Here is a 21,060-nt window from a genome sequence, read left to right as displayed (position 1 = left end):
CAAGTTGGCTACTATCTCCCACTGAAAATACATATATTGGGAGATTTCTTAAAAGGTAGATGAGAGTGCTAGAACAAAATGCCACAGTTTGCATGGTGGCCATGGCTAAGGGCAAAATTGTGGACTATTATTAACTTGTTAATATAATATTCTCACAGTGACATCAGAGCACAGTTCTTGAGTTACCTTGCTTTTTCACAAGATCACTCATTTTCATATAAGAATAATATATCTTACCAGTATCAACAATTGTAAAGTGGTCCTGTTTCATTAGCAATCAATAAACAGCCACATATTGGGGAAGGAAGCGTTTTAAAGTACATAGAAGGCAAACAACAGGCTATTATGGGTCTCTTTTTTTTCAGCCATAGAAAGTTATAATTAGGTTTAAATAGGTAAACACGGTGGATTTAACAAATGCATTACTGTTCTCTCCTTCCTCAAATCCCACTAAAATGACACTAAATGGATATACTTTAAAAGATCTTTATCTAATATGAAGATTCTGGATGCTAGGAAACAGATGTGAGTGGCAACTACCTTAGCAGAACAAGGAAGCTAGATCCTGTCTTAGTAGGGAGGGAATCTGAGAAGTAACCATTACACTGTAGAGAAAAAGAAAAATGCTCAAAAATTGATAGTGTCATATACTTGCATAAGTGGTAAAAATGTGAGAATTGGTTGAAAGTGTGTTGAGTAATCATCGTAACTCCCAGATCCATGCCCCAACTCTGATCAGCTTAATCACTGCTCTTCTCCTCCTACAAGACTCAAGGGTTGTTTTCCCCCTCTGAAGACGGCAAAATAGAGGATCTCTGGACAGGACAAAATCAGTTACAATAGAGAGTAGAAGTAATGTACTCAAAACAGAGGTATTAAGTGGATATTTTCATAATGAATGATGAGGCCCTGGTTTCTTTCCCCACTCAGCTTCCAGGTAATGGCAGCCAGACTATCTCTTCCAAGCAAGTCATTGGAAGATTCTTATCTGGGGAATAGGACCAGTCTAAGAGCTCAGACCTAAGCTACCTTTCACAACAACAGAGCCCGGCCAAATCACCCTAAAATGAAGATCCCGGCCAACAAGACTCACCTGTGTACTCTGGGTCTTCCTTTTTTTACTTCCAATCCTTTTTTTACTTCCAATTTTGTATGAGCAAACACTCAGGGGTCACCAGAAATTGAGAAAGCATCTAATACAAAAAACAGTGATGAAAACAAATGAACAAAAGGAACTTGGAGGCAACAGAGACTAAGTAGAGAGAAGAAAATTTCAAAATCCAACAAACCAATATCCTTATACAGTCAAAAGGACTGTACATCCATGAAATATAAATATCTACTTTTTTTTTTTTTTTTTTTTTTGCTTGCGGTACGCGGGCCTCTCACTTGCCATAGCCTCTCCCGTTGCGGAGCACAGGCTCCGGACACGCAGGCTCAGCGGCCATGGCTCACGGGCCCAGCTGCTCCGCGGCATGCGGGATCCTCCCAGACCGGGGCACGAACTCGTGTCCCCTGCATCGGCAGGCGGACTCTCAACCACTGTGCCACCAGGGAAGCCCTAAGTATCTACTTTTAAAAGGGTTCATTCCAGGAGAAGAAGAGCAATCTCGGGGGGTTGGAGGGTGGAGCAGGGAGAGGAATGATGGCAGAAACGAAAAACTGAAGAGAAGTGTTGGAAGATAAAGTTAGGTAAATCTCTCAAAAAGTAAACAAAAAAGACAAGTGTGAAAGACAGAAGAAGAGATCAGGAAAACTAGAGGATAAGACAATAATTTCCAACATCTAATATACAGTAATATGAATACTAGAAAGAGAGAACTTGAGAAACAGAGAGGAGAAAGCAGCAAAATAATCAAGAAAAATTCCCAAGGGACTTCCCTGACGGGTCCAGTGGTTAGGACTCCACGTTTCCACTGCAGGGGATATGGTTTGATCCCTGCCTGGTTGGGGAACTAAGATCCCGCAAGCCGCACAGCATGGCCAAAAAAAAAAGAGAAAAAAGAAAAATTCCCAATATTTGAGTATTCCAGATCCTAGGAGCCCGCCATCCAAAACAATGGTGGGGCAAGTCTCTCGAAGAACATACAACTTCATGAAATTTCACAGCACCAGGGACAAAGAGAAGATTTAACAAGATTCTGGGGTTGGGGAGAAAGAAATTCAGGAATCAAAATATCATCAGACTTCTCAACAGCAACGCTGGAAAGCCTGATGCAATGAAGCTTTGATGTCATTAAAATTCTGAGGAGGATAATTTCTAACTGAGAATTCTATAAATTATCAGTCAAGCCTATCAGCCAGGATCCTGGCCGGAAAAGAGAGGGTGCACTCCAGGAGGATAATGGAGAAGCTTTAACAAAGGAACGGGCTGTGAAGGTTTGAGCAGAGCCTATTACCACCAGGGCACAAAGGGAAGAATGAATTCCTAGCATGCAGAGGGTAGATTCTCGCAAATGGTTACAAGACAAGAGCTGCATCCTTTAGCAGAGGATGCGGATAATTGCCTCAAGCTGATGGGAAGGAGGCCAGGAAATATAGGCCCCAACCTCCCTCCTCTTGCCTCCCTCCAATCTCCTACCTGTTTCCCACTGGCCAGACACCCTAAAGGCCAGATGGCAAGTGACTCCAACAATGTTGTTTGTAAACCTCAGCTCTCATGAAACTGAGTAGGGTGGAGATGGGTAGAGTAAGTTATAAAGACTAAATCTGCTAAAATGTGTAAAGCCTTTAGAATAATGCCCATCATCTTTTTTTTTTTTTTTTTTTTTTTTTTTTTGCCTGCACTGCTAGGCTTGGAATCTTAATTCCCCAACCAGGGATGGAACCTGCACCCTTGGCAGTGAAAGTGTAGAGTCCTAACCACTGGACCGCCTGGGAATTCCCAATGCCCATCACCTTTTAAACACTCAATATATCTTAGTTATTATGGTTGTTGTTGTTATTGTTAGTTCACTATCATTATTGTCATTAACAGGGAACTATTAAAATTCACGTGAAATCAAATACTGACAAACTTTCTAACCATTTTCTAAATCTACTTCCTCTTTCCCTGATAATGTTCTTCAACACAAATACATAAAATATATTATAAAATTTTATTAGCATAAAATAATATTTCCACTGATTCCAGGGACTTTTCAAATTCTTTCCAGATTTATTAGTGATACTTCATTTGGAATAAATTTTTATTGGACTTACTGGTAGTGATGTGTAATTCAGAAGTAGTGTGACTGGGCAGAGATAACCACAAAGAATTAAGTCAACCCTGCTGTTTTCCAGGAAAATGTTATGGCCTTAGTACTTTCCCAAAAAGTAACTTAATCAGATCACCATAGTGTGATGTTTTGCAAAATAAGTACTATAATTCGCAGAAGTGCTAAACAGAATGGGGTAAGAGGTTGGGGTGGGTGGAGTGCTTAATAATAAAATAACAGAATTGAATCGACCTCAAAATATGACTAGTTCAAAACACAAATAGCCATTATTACACAAAACGTATTGCTCAATGTTTCACCACATGTGATGTAAGTTTGAATAATAATGAGATGCCAATTTTGGTCTACCAAATTAGCAAAAATTTAAAAAATTATTCTATGTAGTGTTTGTTGGAGTGGAAGAAAAATGGTACTCATACTGATGGTGGAGTGTTTATTAGTGCCAACCTTTCTAGAGAGCAAGCTGGTATTATGTATTAAAAGTCCTTAAAACACTTAGACCCATCACAGTCTACATGGAGGAGACAGAAATGAAAAGGATACCATAGTATGCATGGTGGAAATGTGTTCCATGCACTATGGGAACAGAGAAGGAGAAATGAGTCAAGAAATAAACTGCTCAAAAGAAGCAAAGATCATTTCACAAGAGATGGCATTTGGATAGGATTTGGATAGAAGTAATAAAAGTTCATCTGTCAGAGAGAAAAATTTCAGAAGTTAGTCACACTTCTCCAGAGTTACATATCACTATGCAAAAACACAGCAGCGTGGAAAGGCATACTCATCGATAATGGGACTTTCGATGTGTCTGGAGAGGTGGGAGACAGTTCCTGACATTGCTTTTAAAATTGTAACGTAAAGACAAGTTAAACAATTGCTTATCTGCAGCACTCCCTCCCCCCAACCACAAAAACCCCTAATCTGGCAAAAAAGAAGATGAAATAAGAAGGCTGACATAGAGACAAATATTTAGGAAGCTAAAGTGGAATTTGTTCCAAGCAAAAGGGCAGCCAGGTTAGCAAGGAGTGGGCATGAGCTGGTAGTGGCAAGTAGCCTGAGATGCCACACTACCACTTATAATTATATTAAATATTTAAGAATAAAATAACTATTTTATAATATATTGACTATTTTGAAAAAATCAATTTTAATAAAGAAGTCATGTTTGCCACTTTTACAAATGAACTTCTATAACCACAAGCACACCAGGAAGGATGACAGAAATAAGGAAAATTTGAGATACATTTTAAAAAATATTTATTTATTATTTATTTTTGGCTGTGCTGGGTCTTAGTTGTGGCATCCAGGATCTTCATTGCGGCATGTGGGTTTCTTAGTTGAGGCATGCGGACTCTTAGTTGTGGCTTGCATGTGGAATCTAGTTTCCCGACCATAGATCGAACCCAGGTCCCCTGCACTGGGAGTGCAGAGTCTTACCCACGGGACCACCAGGGAAGTCCCTGAGATACACTTTTTAAAAACCCAGGAAGAGGGCTTCCCTGGTGGCGCAGTGGTTGAGAGTCCGCCTGCCGATGCAGGGGACACGGGTTCGTGCCCCGGTCCGGGAAGATCCCATGTGCCGCGGAGCGGCTGGGCCCGTGCGCCATGCCGCCTAGCCTGTGCGTCTGGAGCCTGTGCTCTGCAACGGGAGAGGCCACAACAGTGAGAGGCCCGCGTACCGCAAAAAAAAAAAAACAAACCCGGGAAGATTTGAATGCAGCAGTAACAGCTGGCAGTAACTGTTGTTAACTAAAAGAAAAGAGAGCAGTAGATGTCTGCCTGCATTCTGAGTCTCCCTGCTTCCTTTTCCCTGGTTTAGAGTAACCTTCTCTGTCCTCCCTTAAAAATTTCTTCTTCCATCTCCTCATCTCTTCTTAATTGGGAAATCCCAGGCAGAGGAGGGGATGGGCCAGCAGTCAGAGGACACAGGACTCCCCCGCCTCTCACATCCATCTGTGCACATTTTCTTTGACTAGCTGAGAGGGTTAAAAGCCAAGAAGGGAAAGAGAGGAAATTCCACTTGGAGAGTCCTAAATGTACACTATTTCTTGGAATGTCTTTCTTCTCTTTATTTCCTCAAGCCACGTGTGTGTGTGTGTGTGTGTGTGTGTGTGTGTGTGTGTGTGTGTGACAGAGAAAGAGAAGAAGGAGGAGGAGGAAGGGAGGGAGAGGGAATTTGAAGTTATTCAGTTGCCAGTTGGTTTGCACCTCTGCTGCCATCTCCACCCTGCTCTATTGGTGAGGGGGAGAGATATAAGGATAATGACAATTTAAATGGAAGACCTTTTAAAATACAGATTTATGCTTTATTCTAATTTGCAAATTATATATTCTGGGACCAGCAGTCATGTACCATAACTAATTTTCCAAAATTAAGAATGTTACCTGGATTGTGATACTCCAATGGAAAAATCAATGTGGACTTCTTTGAAAAATATGCTATAAAGCACCAAGGGAATTAGCATTTACTGAGGGCCTGTTATGTGCCTGGTACTTCTCATGTGTTAGCTCACAGAAATCTCACAGGAACCCTGCAACCTATTTACCCACATATTACAGACAAGTAAACTGAAGTTCAATGAGATAAAACATGTTCAGAAAAAAAAAAAAAAACATGCTCAGGGTCACAGAGCTAATTCATCTGATTTCAAATCTGTTCTCTTCTCAGTACCACAGTGTCTCTCTCTTACAAATTATCATTATTATTATGATGGGTATGCTTCTGAGGTTGAAGGTGAATTCAATGGAATAACTATGTTTGTGGCAGGGCTTTACCAAAACAGGGTTGTTTTCAAGAATATATTTGTTCATTTGCTCAACAAACCTTACCGATGTGCCAATGATATGTCCTGAATTGACTCTTGATTCAGAAAATGTTGTCATAAAAATGAACTCTTAAGATAGTCTGAGAGAAATTCATTCTACCTGTGGAGGATAAAGGAAGGTTTCATGAGGGAGAGGGAACAAAATTTTGAATAGATTGTTTTCTGGTGGAGGAAGGGGAAACATAGATGTATGTGGTACATTTAGAAATGGCAAATATCAACACCCAATGAAAAATGGCAAAAGTTGTGGGAAAAGCAATGTGCAGGTCTCTGGCACTGAAACTCTGAGCAGATCCAACGGAACAGCAAAAATGAAACATGGAAATATGTCCTTGTAGTACTTGAAATGATCATAAAGTAGACTCATGAGTGCTGACATTCCGGACTTTCATTTCTTCCTCTCCAAGCCAAAAAGGGATAACAAGCCCACAGTTCTGGGATCTCCTGATCTGAGGAATTCCACATTCTTACAGGTAGCAGAGATGACCAAACTGTAGACATGCTTTCATGATAACTATGAGGTGCATTAGAAAGGAGCATCCCTACAATATTGTATCCTTGATCTTGTGCAAAGGTAAACTCAGACAAGTCTGAGTCATCATTCTTGCCAATCCTTAAAATCCACCTGGTTTTAGTAGTTCAGCCTAGCATAAAAAAAGAGTCCCAGAGCTAGAAATACAAATGATCAAAAAGCATACAAGAATATATTCAACCTCATTGTTTTAGGATCTACCTAAGTAAATGTGAAATCTATGGAGCTATAAGACATTTCTCAACGTTTCTCATACTTTTATGTTTTTGTCCTTTTGCATTATTAGGCTTCGAGATAATTCACCTTTTCTATACCCCAGGTCTTATTCAGTCTTCAGTTGTCTCCATTCTGCTATTCAGCTCATCTGTTGAGTTTTTGTTTCAATTATCATATTTTTCATTACCGTCTTTGTTCATTGGTTCTGTTTCGTAATATTCTGTTCTTGTTTCATGGTTACAACCCACTCTTACCTCTTGCTCTATAAATTCAACTTCCACAGATGTTAGCTGAGTTAAGTGCTTCCATTTCATGGTTGTGATTATTCCTTTAATGGTTGGCGATGCTTGCTTTTCAGTTCCTCTGTGTCTTTGAGATCCCGCATTTGCCTGTCTGAGAATTCTGCTTCTGTTCAACAGAGTCTGCACCAGTTATTGTTGGGAAAGAGTTGAATCTGATGCCTATTGGGATGTTACAGTAGCTTGTCTTCTGGAAATACCAGCTCCTTTCTGAGGGTAAAAAGTCACCCAGGGGGCTTCCCTGGTGGCGCAGTGGTTGGGAGTCTGCCTGCCGATGCAGGGGACGTGGGTTCGTGTGTGCCCCGGGAGAGGCCACAGCAGTGAGAGGCCCGTGTACCACCCAGTGTAGTGCCCTGCCTCTGGCCCAAGCTCTTACCCTCACTGTTCTAGTTAGGAGGGAACAGTTCTGCTGTCTTCCTCTTGCCTGGCCAGGGCTGATCTGGTTGACCATTCTGGATGCTTCCCCAATCATACTAATGATTGCTAGAGGGACACTCTCTGTTCCTTACAGTCACTGCTATGTGTTCAGAGCAATCCTGAAGCCAATCCCACCTTTAGCAGAAGCACTTTCCTGCGTATGTATTTTCCTCTACTTAGCTAACCATATCTGTTTCTCTTAGGAATTTTTCAAAATTTCTGCTTGATGATGGCGTTTTCCTGATTTTTAGTCCTTCTATGAATGCATTTTTCTCTTAAATTTTTTTATTTTGTGGCTGCTGTGGAATTTCTATAAAGAAGAGAGTTAAGGGCTACAATCTGTTCCTTATGGAGGAGACTTTTTTTAGAACTTTTTATTTTATATTGGAGTATAGGTGATTAACAATGTCATAATTAGTATCAGGTATACAGCAAAGTGATTCAGTTATACATATATATGTATCTATTCTTTTTCAAATTCTTTTCCCATTTAGATTGTTACATAATATTGAGCACAGTTCCCTGTGGTATACAGTAGGTCCTTGTTGGTTATCCATTTTAAATATAGCAGTGTGTACATGTCAATCCCAAACTCCCTAACTATCCCTCCCTCCCATCCTTCCCCCCTGGTAACCATAAGTTCATTCTCTAAGTCTCTGAGACTGTTTCTGTATTGTAAATAAGTTCATTTGTATGTGTTTTGTTTTTTTGTTTTATGGATTCCACATGTAAGCAATACCATATGATATTTGTCTTTCTCTGTCTGACTTACTTCATGGAGGAGACTTTTAAATCTAATGGTATGCATTGGGTGCTACTGAAACATAGGTAAATAAATAATTATTTCAAAAATTTGTATATATGTGTGAGGTCTTGTATATATTTATTTCTATTTATTTATTCTCCCAATAGCACCTAATGGCAAGGTATACTAAATATATGGTAATACAAACACACACACACACACACACACACACACACACACACACACGCACACACTTTGCCATTCAATTAAAAATTCTCTTCCTTTAGAACAGATTGCAGTGGCTTCTCTGGTGGTGCAGTGGTTAAGAATCTGCCTGCCAGTGCAGGGGACACAGGTTCAAGCCCTGGTCCAGGAAGATCCCACATGTCGCGGAGCAACTAAGCCCACGCGCCACAACTACTGAGCCTGTGCTCTAGAGCCCGCGAGACACAACTACTGAGCCCACATGCCACAACTACTGAAGCCTGTGTGCCTAGAGCCTGTGCTCCACAACAAGAGAAGCCACTGCAATGAGAAGCCCTCGCACCACAGTGAAGAGTAGCCCCTGCTCGCCTCAACTAGAGAAAGCCCATATGCGGCAATGAAGACCCAACGCAGCCATAAATAAATAAGTAAATTTATTTTTAAAAATAGATTGCAGTCCTTAGTTCTCTCAAATAAATGAATTTAATTGGACCAAGGAGTCATAGAAGTTCATGAACTAGAGGACTCCTGAAAAGAGTCATGAAGGTTGAAGTAATTATGGAAAGAAACATGCTGTAGACAGTTTCTTGGCCCTTAAGAGGTGCCCTCTAACTTCAGGATAAAAATTCAAACTCCTTAGGTTTGCAAAGAAGACTTGGCTTGTGCCTCCCTCTGGTCTCATTTCCGATCACTTCCCCATCTCCTACTATGCCCCGTTCCCCTGCTAAACTGAAGAACTTGCTGTTCTCCAAAGGAATCAGCTGTTTTGGTTTCTGAACTTCCACATGTGTATTTTCCTCTGCTTAGAACATTTTGGCCCTGGCAAGATTATCACATCCAAATATTAACACTGTTTAAAGATAATTCTTTGTTTAAAGACTCCAACTGGTAATGTATTTAATGCGATTAGCTACCATGTTTCATCCCATTATATGCAATATTATCTTCCTTTTCAAGGATGCCACAGCATGATTTATGTGTCAGCCTCCCCTTGATCCTAAGGCCATCAATATCTCTGAGGATTGGCCGTGCAGCGACAGGGTGTTAGGTAAGTATAAAGGCTTTCAGAAAACACCATATTTCCCTTCTCTGGGAGAAAACATGTTGGCTTTATTAATGATGTGTGAACGGGAATCAACAGACTTGGGTCTTAATCCAGATTCTGATAAATATGACCTTGACAAGCCAAGACAGTTTACTGGGTTGGCCAAAAAGTGCTTTCAGTTTTTAAGTAAAAATAAAAGACACATTTTTCATTTTCACCAAGAACTTTACTGAACAATGTATTCTTCCTTCTGTTCCACTACCCTCTGCCATTTTTCAGGCAACTTCATAATTCCATCTTCCCAAAATTTTTATCTTTTTGAGCAAAGAACTGTTCCAGGTGCCTTTTACAGTCTTCCAGGGAATTAAAATTTTTTCCATTAAGAGAATTTTGTAAAGACTGAAATAAATGGAAATCTGAAGGTGCAATGTCTAGCGAATATGGCGGATGAATCAGAACTTCCTCACCAAGCTGTAACAGTTTTTGCTCCGTCATCAAGGAAACATGTAGTCTTGTGTTATCCTGATGGAAGATTATGTGTTTTCTGTTGACTAATTCTGGACTCTTTTCATCTAGTGCTGCTTTCAGTTGATCTAATTGGGAGCAGTACTTGTTGGAATTAATCGTTTGGTTTTCCAGAAGGAGCTCATAACAGAGGACTCCCTTCCAATACCACCATATACACAACATCACCTTCTTTGGATGAAGACCAACCTTTGGTGTGGTTGGTGGTGGTTCAGTTTGCTTGCCCCACAATCTCTTCCATTCCACATTATTATACAGTATCTACTTTTCATTGCCTGTCACAATTTGTTTTAAAAACAGAACGTTTTCATTATGTTTCAATAGAGAATCGCATGCGGAAATAGGGTCAAGAAGGTTTTCTTTGCTTAACTTATGTGGAACCCAAACATCAAAGCGATTAACATAACCAAGCTGCTGCAAATGATTTTCAATGCTTGATTTGGATATTTTGAGTATGTCAGCTATCTCCCTCATGGTATAAGGTTGATTGTTCTCAATGAATGTCTCGACTTGATCATTATCAACTTCAAATGGTCTCCCCAACCGTGGAGCATTGTCCAACAAGAAATCTCCAGCATGAAACTTCACAAACCATTTCTGACACATTCTATCAGTCACAGCACTTTCTCCGTATACTGCACAAATCTTTTTTTGCATTTCAGTTGTGTTTTTACCTTTCTTGAAATAATAAAGCATACTATGCCAGAAATGTTGCTTTTTTTCTTCCATCTTCAATATTAAAATGGCTATACAAAAATTCACCAATTTTGATTTTTTTTAAATGCATTTTGATATGACAGCTGTCACAATACAAACTAATAAAATTGTTTTGAATGAAATTAAAGACAACTAAGTGCTACTAGAGCCATCTTACAGGAAAAACCGAACGAACCTCTTGGTCAACGCAATAATTTCTCTGGGCCTCTGTTTCTACATTGAGGATACACTCTCCACAAGAGGGTGTTAAAAACGTGCTCCTCCATCTCTCTCCCAGGTTTCAAATTTGGTAACAGATCAAATAAATTAAAAAAATTTTTTCTGAAATTACTCAGTAACCAACATTATTATTTAAATACTCAAATAATAATACTAATGAAAAATTTTTCCCATCAGTCTTGGAATTCTTCCTTCTCATTCTTTACACTGTTTCACAGTATTCCAAGATATGGCCAAACCATCATTTATTTAATCATTCCTTTGTCGATTTACATCACAGTTCCTTCTAATTTGTCTTATTATACACTGTGTTAGAGGGAACATCCTAGTAAGAAGTTGTATAGTTTCTAATGTATCTGCTTTACTTACAGCAAAAAGTCTGTGCTCTGAGCTTTGTTCCCACCATACATTGGCTAAGAAGCATTAAAACAAAGGTCTCCAGTGTATGCAGATAAAAGCCCCCTTGAGATGGAAGCTAGAGAATAGTGACAAAGCATTTTCACTTGAAATCTGACAACTGTAACCTGGAGCTAGATGAACATCAGCTGTGGGCGGTGGTCCCTTGGAAAAGTATGTCAGGGCTGACACGTAGGGTGCTGACTCTCTTGAGGTTTGGGCCAAGGCTGAGCACTAAAGGGGGCTCAGAGCAGGGAATAAATCCTTGAGAGAGCCCAGAGCCTCACAGAAAGGTGAACTACTCTATTTGCTGAGTCACTGGAACCATAAAGACAGGAGACAACAGAGAATCCCTCATCTTGCTCCTCACAATAGCACTGTGGGTCTTGTGAAAGAAACATGTGTAATTACTGGCCAGAGCAGGAAGAAATCTGGAAGCTTCTTGTCTCTTCTGTTAGTATGGACCTGAAGAGTTGACACTAATGAGAGAGAAGCCCTGGACCCGTGGAGGGCAGCACCATAGAACAAAATAGCAAAAGTAAAAATAAGACCAGTCTAACTGAAAGTGCCAAACAGGCCAAGGAAGACTGATGAACTGACTTCACAGGAACTCTAGGTACCGAACACTACTAAATGCCAGCATGATGCTAGGGGCTCTTATAGTCAACATCTCCTCTCCTCCTCTCCTCACGAGTACTCTAAAAGGGATGTTATTACATACCTCCGTCGGACATACGAAAACATATGTCAAGCAAGACCCAAAGAGGTCTTCCTTCCTCCCTCCTTCCTTCCTTCTTTCCTTTCTTCCTTCCTTTCACAAATATTTGTTCAGAATCTGTGATGTACCAGGTACTATTCTCGGCACAGCATACAGAGGCAAACCAGGAAGATAAGGTCCCTGCTTTCATGGATCTATATCCTTGCAGATGACAAATAATAAAACGAACAAATGAGTTAAAATATAAACAAATACATAAATAAACAAGAAAAATATTAGACTGCAATAAGTGTATTTAAGAATATTAGGTTGTGATAGATCTAAAGTAGGGTGATACCGGGGAACTTTTTGGGGTGATGGAGATGCTCTACATCTTTTTTAAAATTTTTATTGGAGTATAGTTGATTTACAATGTTGTGTTAGTTTCAGGTGTACAGCAAAGTGAATCAGTTATACATATACATGTATCCTCTCTTTGAGATCCCCTACATCTTGATTATGGTGGGTACACAATTGTATATGTTTGTCAGAATTCATAGAATGGTACACCTTATAAAGGGTGACTAGCCCTATGTAAATTAAATCTTGAAAAACTTGACCTTTAAAAAATAGGATACTAGGGCTTCCCTGGTAGCGCAGTGGTTAAGAATCTGCCTGCCAATGCGGGGGACACAGGTTCCAACCCTGGTCCAGGAAGATCCCACATGCCACGGAGCAACTAAGCTCATGAGCCACAACTACTGAGCCTGTACCCTAGAGGCTGCGAGCCACAACTACTGAAGCCTGCACGCCTACAGCCCAAGCTCCGCAACAAGAGAAGCCACTGCAATGAGAAGCCTGCACACCACAATGAAGAGTAGCCCCTGCTTGCCACAACTAGAGAAAGCCACATGCAGCAACAAAGACTCAATGCAGCTAAAAAATAAATAAATAAATTTATTTAAAAAAAATAGGATCCTACAATAAAAAGCTATAGGAGGCTGCTTTAGATTGGGCAACAAAGTCCTCACTGAGAGGGTCATAATTAAGTTGAGATTTGAATGTAAGGAAAAAGATGAAGGGAAAGGCATGCCTTTTTGCAAAATCTCTATGGTGGGAATAACCTTGGCATGTTCAAGTTAGAGCAGGGCAGGTGAGGTTGGAAATGTGAACAAGAACCGGAACATGGGGGAGGTTAGAAACCAAGATCAGGAGACTGACGTTATTTTCGTGCCACGGGAGTACTTAAGTTTTTAAGCAGGGGAATTACAAGTTCTGATTTATGCTTTTGAAAGATCACTCAGGCTGCTATGCAGAGAATGACTTGTAGAAAGCAAACGTAGAAGGACACAGGAGGCTATTGTAATAGTCCAAGCAAGAGAGTATGGTGTCACGGACTAAGGTGGAAGCATAGAGACAGGAAAAGGCAGATATAATACAATATAACTGTATTATATGAGTTAAGGTAACAAGTAAATCCCAGTCTCAGTGGTTTAACAGAGTAGAATTTTCTTTGGTCTTCCTGACTGGTGTGCTTCTTTCTATCTGGTACAGAGAGAATGGGGCTCCTTCTACCTTTTGACTGCACTCTCCTCCAGCGCCACGGAAGTCCTCCTCATTCAGTCATGAGATGGCAAATGCATGACCACCTGTGGGAAATTGTTATGGGCCTGGTCTGAAACTGTTATACATCAAGTTAACCCACACTCTATTAACTAGAAACTAGCCACATTCTCCATGCACCTAACTGCAAAGGAGGCAGAGAAATGTAGTCTATGACTATGCCCAGGTAGAAAGGGAACCTGGTTTGGTAATCATCTAACAATCTCTGCTGCCATTTTGTTTTGGAGGTAGAGATCACAGGTTGTGGGAATGGATTGGGTGAAACTGATGAAAGGAAGAGAGGAATCAAGAAGGAAGCCTCAGCTGTACACCTGAAAAACACAACATTGTAAATCAACTATACTCCCAAAAAAATTGAAAAAAAAAAAAAAAGGAAGCCTCAGAATCTCTCACTAGTGATGCTTGGAAACAAGGGTCAAAGAAGATTTGGGATATATGCTTGATCCCTCACCTTTCTGTGAGGGAGGATGAAAGGAAGGAGACAAGAAGATTTTGCCCATAGTAAATGAGCAGAACATAAAGGCAGAAAGGGAGGAAGTTACCCTAAAGGGAAGCTGTCCCTGATGATATAAAGTATTTCTTTGAAGAAGGGTGTACTCACCTGTCTAATTATACCTAATACTTAGTGAGCAGAGCCACCAGTCTTGGTGGCAGCAAGCAGCAGCTAGTCTTGCCAGCATTATCAGTACTGAAGATGCTAAGACCAAAAATCTTCCTGGTAGATCCTCCCTTCACTGGGTTAGAGAATGTGCAAAGACAATGGGCATAGTATTACCTTTAACTACACCCCTTCCAAAAACTCCCAGGTAAAGAATCAAGCCTGGGGCTCCCCTGGTGGCGCAATGGTTAAGAATCCGCCTGGTCCGGGAAGATCCCACATGCCGCGGAGCAACTAAGCCCATGCGCCACAACTACTGAGCCTGCGCTCTAGAGCCCATGAGCCACAACTACTGAAACCCGCACGCCTAGAGCCCGTGCTCCGCAACAAGAGAAGCCACCGCAATGAGAAGCCTGCACACTGCAACGAAGAGTAGCCCCCGCTCGCTGCAACTAGAGAAAGCCCACGCGCAGCAATGAAGACCCAACTCAGCCAAAAATTAATTAATTAATTAATTAATTTTAAAAAAAGAATCAAGCCTACTTCATAACTTTTTAAATAGGAAATTGTGAACTCTTTGAGATCATCTCTTATTAATCTTTATATCTCCACATAGTACACAGTATAATGCTTAACATAAACTATGCCCTCTGTAAACATTTGTAAAAAATTGAATATTTATGGGCAGGCTAAGGTCAAGATTGATTATATACATAACAAGTTACCTGAAAGCAAGCACGTATGCCATGTGACCTCAGTACAAACTTATGAACTATGGTTTGGCTTCAGTTTTGATACCATTATGACTAAACTCATTCTCCTTGGAAAGACTGTTTAATCCTTTCACCCATTTACCTGGTTAGATGCACGATACTCAATTTTCTGAGAATTTATATTCTTTTCTAGTCATGATTTTCTTGGTATTCTTTATCAGTTTCATCGCCATGTCAATTAAGTCAATGCCTTTAAATATATGTATATGAATCACAACTTTTTTCATTATACAAATGATACATATTTATTGAACAAAAATTTACAAAACGAAAAACAAAAAGAAGATAGAAAATAGCCATAACCCAACCATGCAGAGATATCTGGCATTTGCATGTATAGCTTTCTGGACTTTTCATTTCATATATGTTTACACATATCCCTCCTTTATCAAGATAGGATCACTCTGAACTTAATATTTCTAGATCTACTTTTTTTAAAATTTATTTATTTTATTTTATTTATTGTTGGCTGTGTTGGGTCTTCATTGCTGTGTGCGGGTTTTCTCTAGTTGTGATGAGCGGGGGCTACTCTTCGTTGCAGTGTTCAGGTCTCTCATTGCAGTGGCTTCTCTTGCTGTGGAGCACAGGCTCTAGGTGTGTGGGCTTCAGTAGTTGTGGCTCACAAGCTCTAGAGCACAGGCTCAGTAGTTGTGGCGCATGGGCTTATTTGCTCCTCAGCATGTGGGATCTTCTGGGACCAGGGCTCGAACCTGTGTCCCCTATACTGGCAGGTGGATTCTTAACCACCATGCCACCAGGGAAGCCCTCTGGACCTACTTTAAAAAAATATTTAAAAAGCAAATTCTAAGTGAGCATATTTTAAATTTGTTTTCAAATATGTATTCTTTGTTCCAGCTTCATAGATCATGGCAATTTTTCCTGAAAGCAGATATAGGTAAGACTTATTCTGTGAACCTCAGTAACACAAATGAGTCAAAGTTTAACTAAAAGGATTTCAGGTCAACATAAGTAAGGGCAGCATAGCAGGGATTCACAGCACAGGTAGAATTCGAACCAGTTGGTCTCTAATTCCCCAGCAATGAGTTCTGTGATTCTCTAACTAGAATAAGGGAAGAGAAGAGGTAGGGAGGAGGAGGCAAGAGTTTTCAAGATTTATCAGAGGTATAGGGAATTGTTTGATTGGAATGAATGCATAAATAAATTTGGAAGGCAGATCATAGGCAAACTGGGGAGTTGTGTGTTATAAGGAGGTGGGGTGGGGAGACGAAGGATATTAAGTACATTAATCGTTATGTCCTTCTCTTTGCTTTTCTCTTTCTCCTTCTCCTCCTGGCTTCAGCTTTTGCAACTGAATGTCCCTAGACTCCCAGACTTCTGAAGTCATCCTTTGCTTTAAGTACCCATACACACTCACTTCTTCCTATAAATCAGGACAGATTAAATTATGCTAACAGTAATGAACAACTCCCAAATCTCAGTGACTTAAAACAATAAAGGTTTATATTTCATTCATGCTGCATAACATCAGCTCAATCAGGGATCCAAGTGATAGAGCAGCCACCATCTCAAATAGTTCCCTCCATACAGGAGGGAAAGAGAGTTCTGGAAAATCAGCGATCAAATGCTCATCTCTGAGATAACATATCTAATTTCTGCTTACATCTCATTGGCCAGAATTAGTCACATGATCACACCAAACCACAGAGGGGCACAGGGTACAATGCTACCAAAGTGCTGCTGGAAGGTGGAGAACCAGAAATACTTGGTGGGTATTACTAATGAATGTCACACCATATACCTACGGGAAATTCAATGTCAGTTTCAGATCTCTTTCGGACTTCTGTTTTCCCATAAACTTGAAAGCCCATTGTTCTGTTCAGTGTCATATTCACTTTCTAAAAGCTTCTTGATATAAAATAATTAAGTGTTTCACTTTTCCATATATTTCCCATTGTTCTACATAGGCTCTATCCAGCCTACTGGCCCTGTAAACGTTTGGAGCATTCCACGTGAAGATTAAGTATTTATTGAATGAATGAGTGGAATGCCACACATTTCTTAAACCTTGCTCTATGCCATGCATTAGAATTTCTCTCCAATTGTTTTAAATCGTGCACTAGGGAAGTGAGCTTTATTTCCTTTTATACCTTTATTCATACCATAGTGAGCTTTTATTACCTTTATTCATACCATAGTCCATGTGGAGCTCTTGGGGTGGGTAGGGCATTCCTGTATTGTAATTTAATGGCCTTACTGGCAGAGTTCTTAAAGATGTTCTCTATTGACATATTTCATAAGTCACTGAGCTCCACACTTTTCTTTTCTTACCTTCTCCACTCTTTTCTTCACTTTGCAAGATTACAAAATATATGATATAATCAATAAATGATATAATTTATGTTTTAGTTTTCATACTGTATGCCAAAGAATTGCATTTTCTCACAATGTCTTGCTGGGAAACTGAAATCCGGTCTTTTTTTTTTTTTTTTTTTTTTTTTGCGGTACACGGGCCTCTCACTGTTGTGGCCTCTCCCGTTGCGGACCACAGGCTCCGGACGCGCAGGCTCAGCGGCCATGGCTCACGGGCGCAGCCGCTCCGCGGCATGTGGGATCTTCCCGGGGCACGAACCTGTGTCCCCTGCATCGGCAGGCGGACTCTCAACCACTGCGCCACCGGGGAAGCCTGAAATCCAGTCTTTTTAAAGTACAACCAGGGCTTCCCCGGTGGCGTAGTGGTTGGGAGTCCGCCTGCCGATGCAGGGAACACGGGTTCGTGCCCCGGTCCGGTAAGATCCCACATGCCGCGGAGCGGCTGGGCCCGTGAGCCGTGGTCGTTGGGCCTGTGCGTCCGGAGCCTGTGCTCCGCGACGGGAGAGGCCACAGCAGTGAGAGGCTCGCGTACCGCAAAAAAAAAAAAAAAAGTTAAAGTACAATCAGATGTGAGATCTCTTAGAACATGTTTCTCTTTCCTCTCTTCCTTTTTCTCCCCCTCGGTCCACATCCACCTGACACTTCTCCATACCTTTTCCCGGTCAGCTGAGGCTGAGCATGTTGAAAGGATTTTAAATGTCTTCTTTCTCTGACAGATATTTGAAACTCCACCCTAGAGTCTCTTTTTTTTTTACTTTAAATTTGTGGAATAGTGACATCACTAAACCACTGTGCCAGCTTAGGAGGTCTTAAAGCTTGTTCAGTGCAGTCGTAGCCCAAATCAAGTGTAGAGTTGTCCCTACCTTGTCTTTAGGTGTCTAGTAGCTGCTTAGACTTATGGGCATTGGAACACTGTGGGGAAGCAGCTGAAAGGGGAGGTACTTCTGCATAAAAGCAGTCCTGCTGGGTTTTCAGCCAGTGACTGCTGGGTGCAAGCAAGAGATTGGGGGCAGGGGGTGTTGGTGGTGACATCTATCCCTGAAGGCAGAGCATTGGACTGGCCAAGTCTTCTGAGCCCTTGAAAGGAATTTTCATCAGTGTATCTTCTCTCAGCTCCTCAGACACATCCTGGGTAGTGTGTACTGGGGGATGGGCAGGGAGTGCTTATTATCTTGGGCAACTTCCAAGGTAAGCTCACAAACAAACTCCCTCTGCTCTCCTCTCTCCATCTCCCTCTGGTTCTCCTCTGAATTCCCACCCACACCCCCTGCATCTTTTCCATACAAAACCCTCATTCTCCTCTTTTCTTCCACAGTAGAACTGAACACCCCCTCAAAACCAGAGCCCACACGATTAGGCACTGTTTTCTCTTTGCTGAATGATAGGTTTCCAAACATTGTACAGAGGTGGGGGGGATTGCATGGGGAAATGGGAGGGGGAGAAAGAAATCCTCCACCCTAGATTGGGTTAATCCATCAAAGTAATCATTAAATGTTATGTTAAAACAAGTTGAACAATTACACCCTGTTATACTTGGAGCTTTGTTAAAATGCAGATGAACAAAGAAGGGTATCTCTTGTTCGTTATTTGACCTAAGTAAAGATTAATTTCCAAGCCTTTTCTGAGAGTAATTTTTGATAAATGAGACCTAGAGGGAACTGAGTCCTTTAGAGAGATGCAGAAAGCACATGGGCAGAGAATATGACCAGGAAAAGAATGGGGAAGGCTGTGACGGTTCTGCTGTAGGCTTGCACAAGTAAAGTTATATTTACTTCCTAAACCACGAACTTAAAATACTCATATAGGGCCTCCCTCGTGGCGCAGTGGTTAAGAATCTGCCTGCCACTGCAGGGGACACGGGTTCTAGCCCTGGTCCGGGAAGATCCCACTTGCCGCAGAGCAACTAAGTCCGTGCGCCACGACTACTGAGCCTGCGCTCTAGAGCCCGTGAGCCACAGCTATGAGCCCGTGAGCCACAACTACTGAAGCCTTCACACCTAGAGCCCGTGCTCCACAACAAGAGAAGCCACTGCAATGAGAAGCCCGTGTACCGCAAGGAAGAGTACCCTCTGCTCGCTGCAGTTAGAGAAAGCCCGCACGCAGCAACGAAGACCCAACGTAGCCAAAAATAAATAAGTAAATTAATTAATTAAAACAAATACTCATATAATTCCACTTTCCAGAGAAATATCATGGTTTGTTCCTTCCAACTCTCTATTTATCCTATTCCCGCTGACCACGCCTATCTTCTTCATAGTCACGCCTACCTGGTCTAGACTAGATCCTCTTTTGCACCAAACTTAAACCCTCTAATTCTGTCAGTGAACTGGGATATAATCCCCTCATCTCTCATCTGCTGTGGGTCCAAAATAGAGAGTTTTGAACGCTAACAGCTTTATGTGCATCTCAGTGAGTATCCAGTAAATTCTGCACCCTCAGCCTACCCCTCACAACTGCTCTTTCCAGGAGAGATAAGATCAGTCTAAGCCTTTGATGTGCAACACAAAGATGCCTAAGGGATTCAAGGCTAACTTTAGATCAGAGCAAATCCAGATTCCAATATCAATGGCGTAACTAAGAAAGCATGAGAGAAATGAATATAATGGGAGCAAATGGGAAGCAGTTCGGTAGCAAGAGTAGAGACTGCTGAGTAGTGAAGAATGACAAATGAGAAAGAGAAGCCAAAGCTGCCAAAAAAAAGTGGCTGTCAATCACAGGAAACGCCACTACCATCAGAGCAGTGGGGTATTACCAGACAGGTTCCCCAAGGACCTTGCACAAAAGGAGAGGAAAATTGGGGGTATTTCAAGGCATGGTGACTTTTCTATGATAACTGTTACCTATGATTTCAATCATCTTCAAAGTTAGAGTGGTTCGGGGAACCTAAGGTCATATTTTAATTAACTCTAAGACTATCTACCCACCCACCTTCCTCCCAAAAAATCAAGGATTTGTGGCCTGGAAAAATTTGTATTATAAGATAGCCCCAAAATGCTGGAATGTCCTAAGTCTCTGAAACTGAACTACTTTTCTGGAAGCTGATGTATTTACCTACTGACCACAATAAACCAAGGACTGCAACAGACCTCACCCAGGACAGAAGCAGAGGAGAGGGTAAAGAAATGCTACATCACTGGAGACAGTTTAGAGTTTGCCAGCTGTGCACACTTTTTGTTTCAAACTTTCTATACAAGCTTGGCAATGTTTAAGGAAAACTAAAGTAACATCACCAGGGTCAAGTTCAAGTGTTTAACCCCAAATCCCATACCGCATAATTGCCTTACTGCAAATAAGATATTCAGGGTTTCTCTTAAAATCCCTACTGGTGTCTTTCTTTTGTTGTTTTGAAACCACTGCTGAATCTGCATCAAGTTAAACAAACTTCCTAAGAGAAAAGTGTCCATGACAGATAGAATAAATGATCCCCTTTCAAAGTAAGTGAATTTTAAAATGTAGATGATCATTCTATATCCTTAGTTTTGGCTGCCAATGCAAATGAGTCAGAGAATTTGCCTCAGACAGTGAGTTAATTGTGTAACTCTACAGAGGAAAATGCCATTGGAGAGTACTTGCTGACCTCACAGCTGAAAAAAAAAAAAAGAAAAACCATTTAAAGATGTGGAAACCAGATGTTTCAGACACATTTCAGCCTCTGCTCTGGGAATTTATCCTGAGCAGCC

The 21,060-nt window shown here is 41.1% G+C and overlaps 1 protein-coding gene across 1 annotated transcript in view; it reads right to left on the bottom strand.

Annotated features, from left to right (window-relative positions):
* The window catches only part of NMI (N-myc and STAT interactor), a 52,411-nt gene extending 51,244 nt beyond the window's left edge, over window positions 1-1,167 (bottom strand). The window contains exon 1 of the mRNA XM_060016822.1: window positions 1,094-1,167. The gene's annotated coding sequence lies outside the window, so the exon portion shown is untranslated. The remainder of the gene's footprint in view (window positions 1-1,093) is intronic.
* Between the last annotated feature and the right edge of the window lie 19,893 nt (window positions 1,168-21,060).

The sequence above is a fragment of the Delphinus delphis genome, chromosome 7 (assembly GCF_949987515.2).
Source record: "Delphinus delphis chromosome 7, mDelDel1.2, whole genome shotgun sequence".
Lineage (NCBI taxonomy): Eukaryota > Metazoa > Chordata > Mammalia > Artiodactyla > Delphinidae > Delphinus > Delphinus delphis.
Note: the sequence above shows the minus strand (reverse complement) of the source record. Positions and strands in the feature narration are given on the sequence as shown.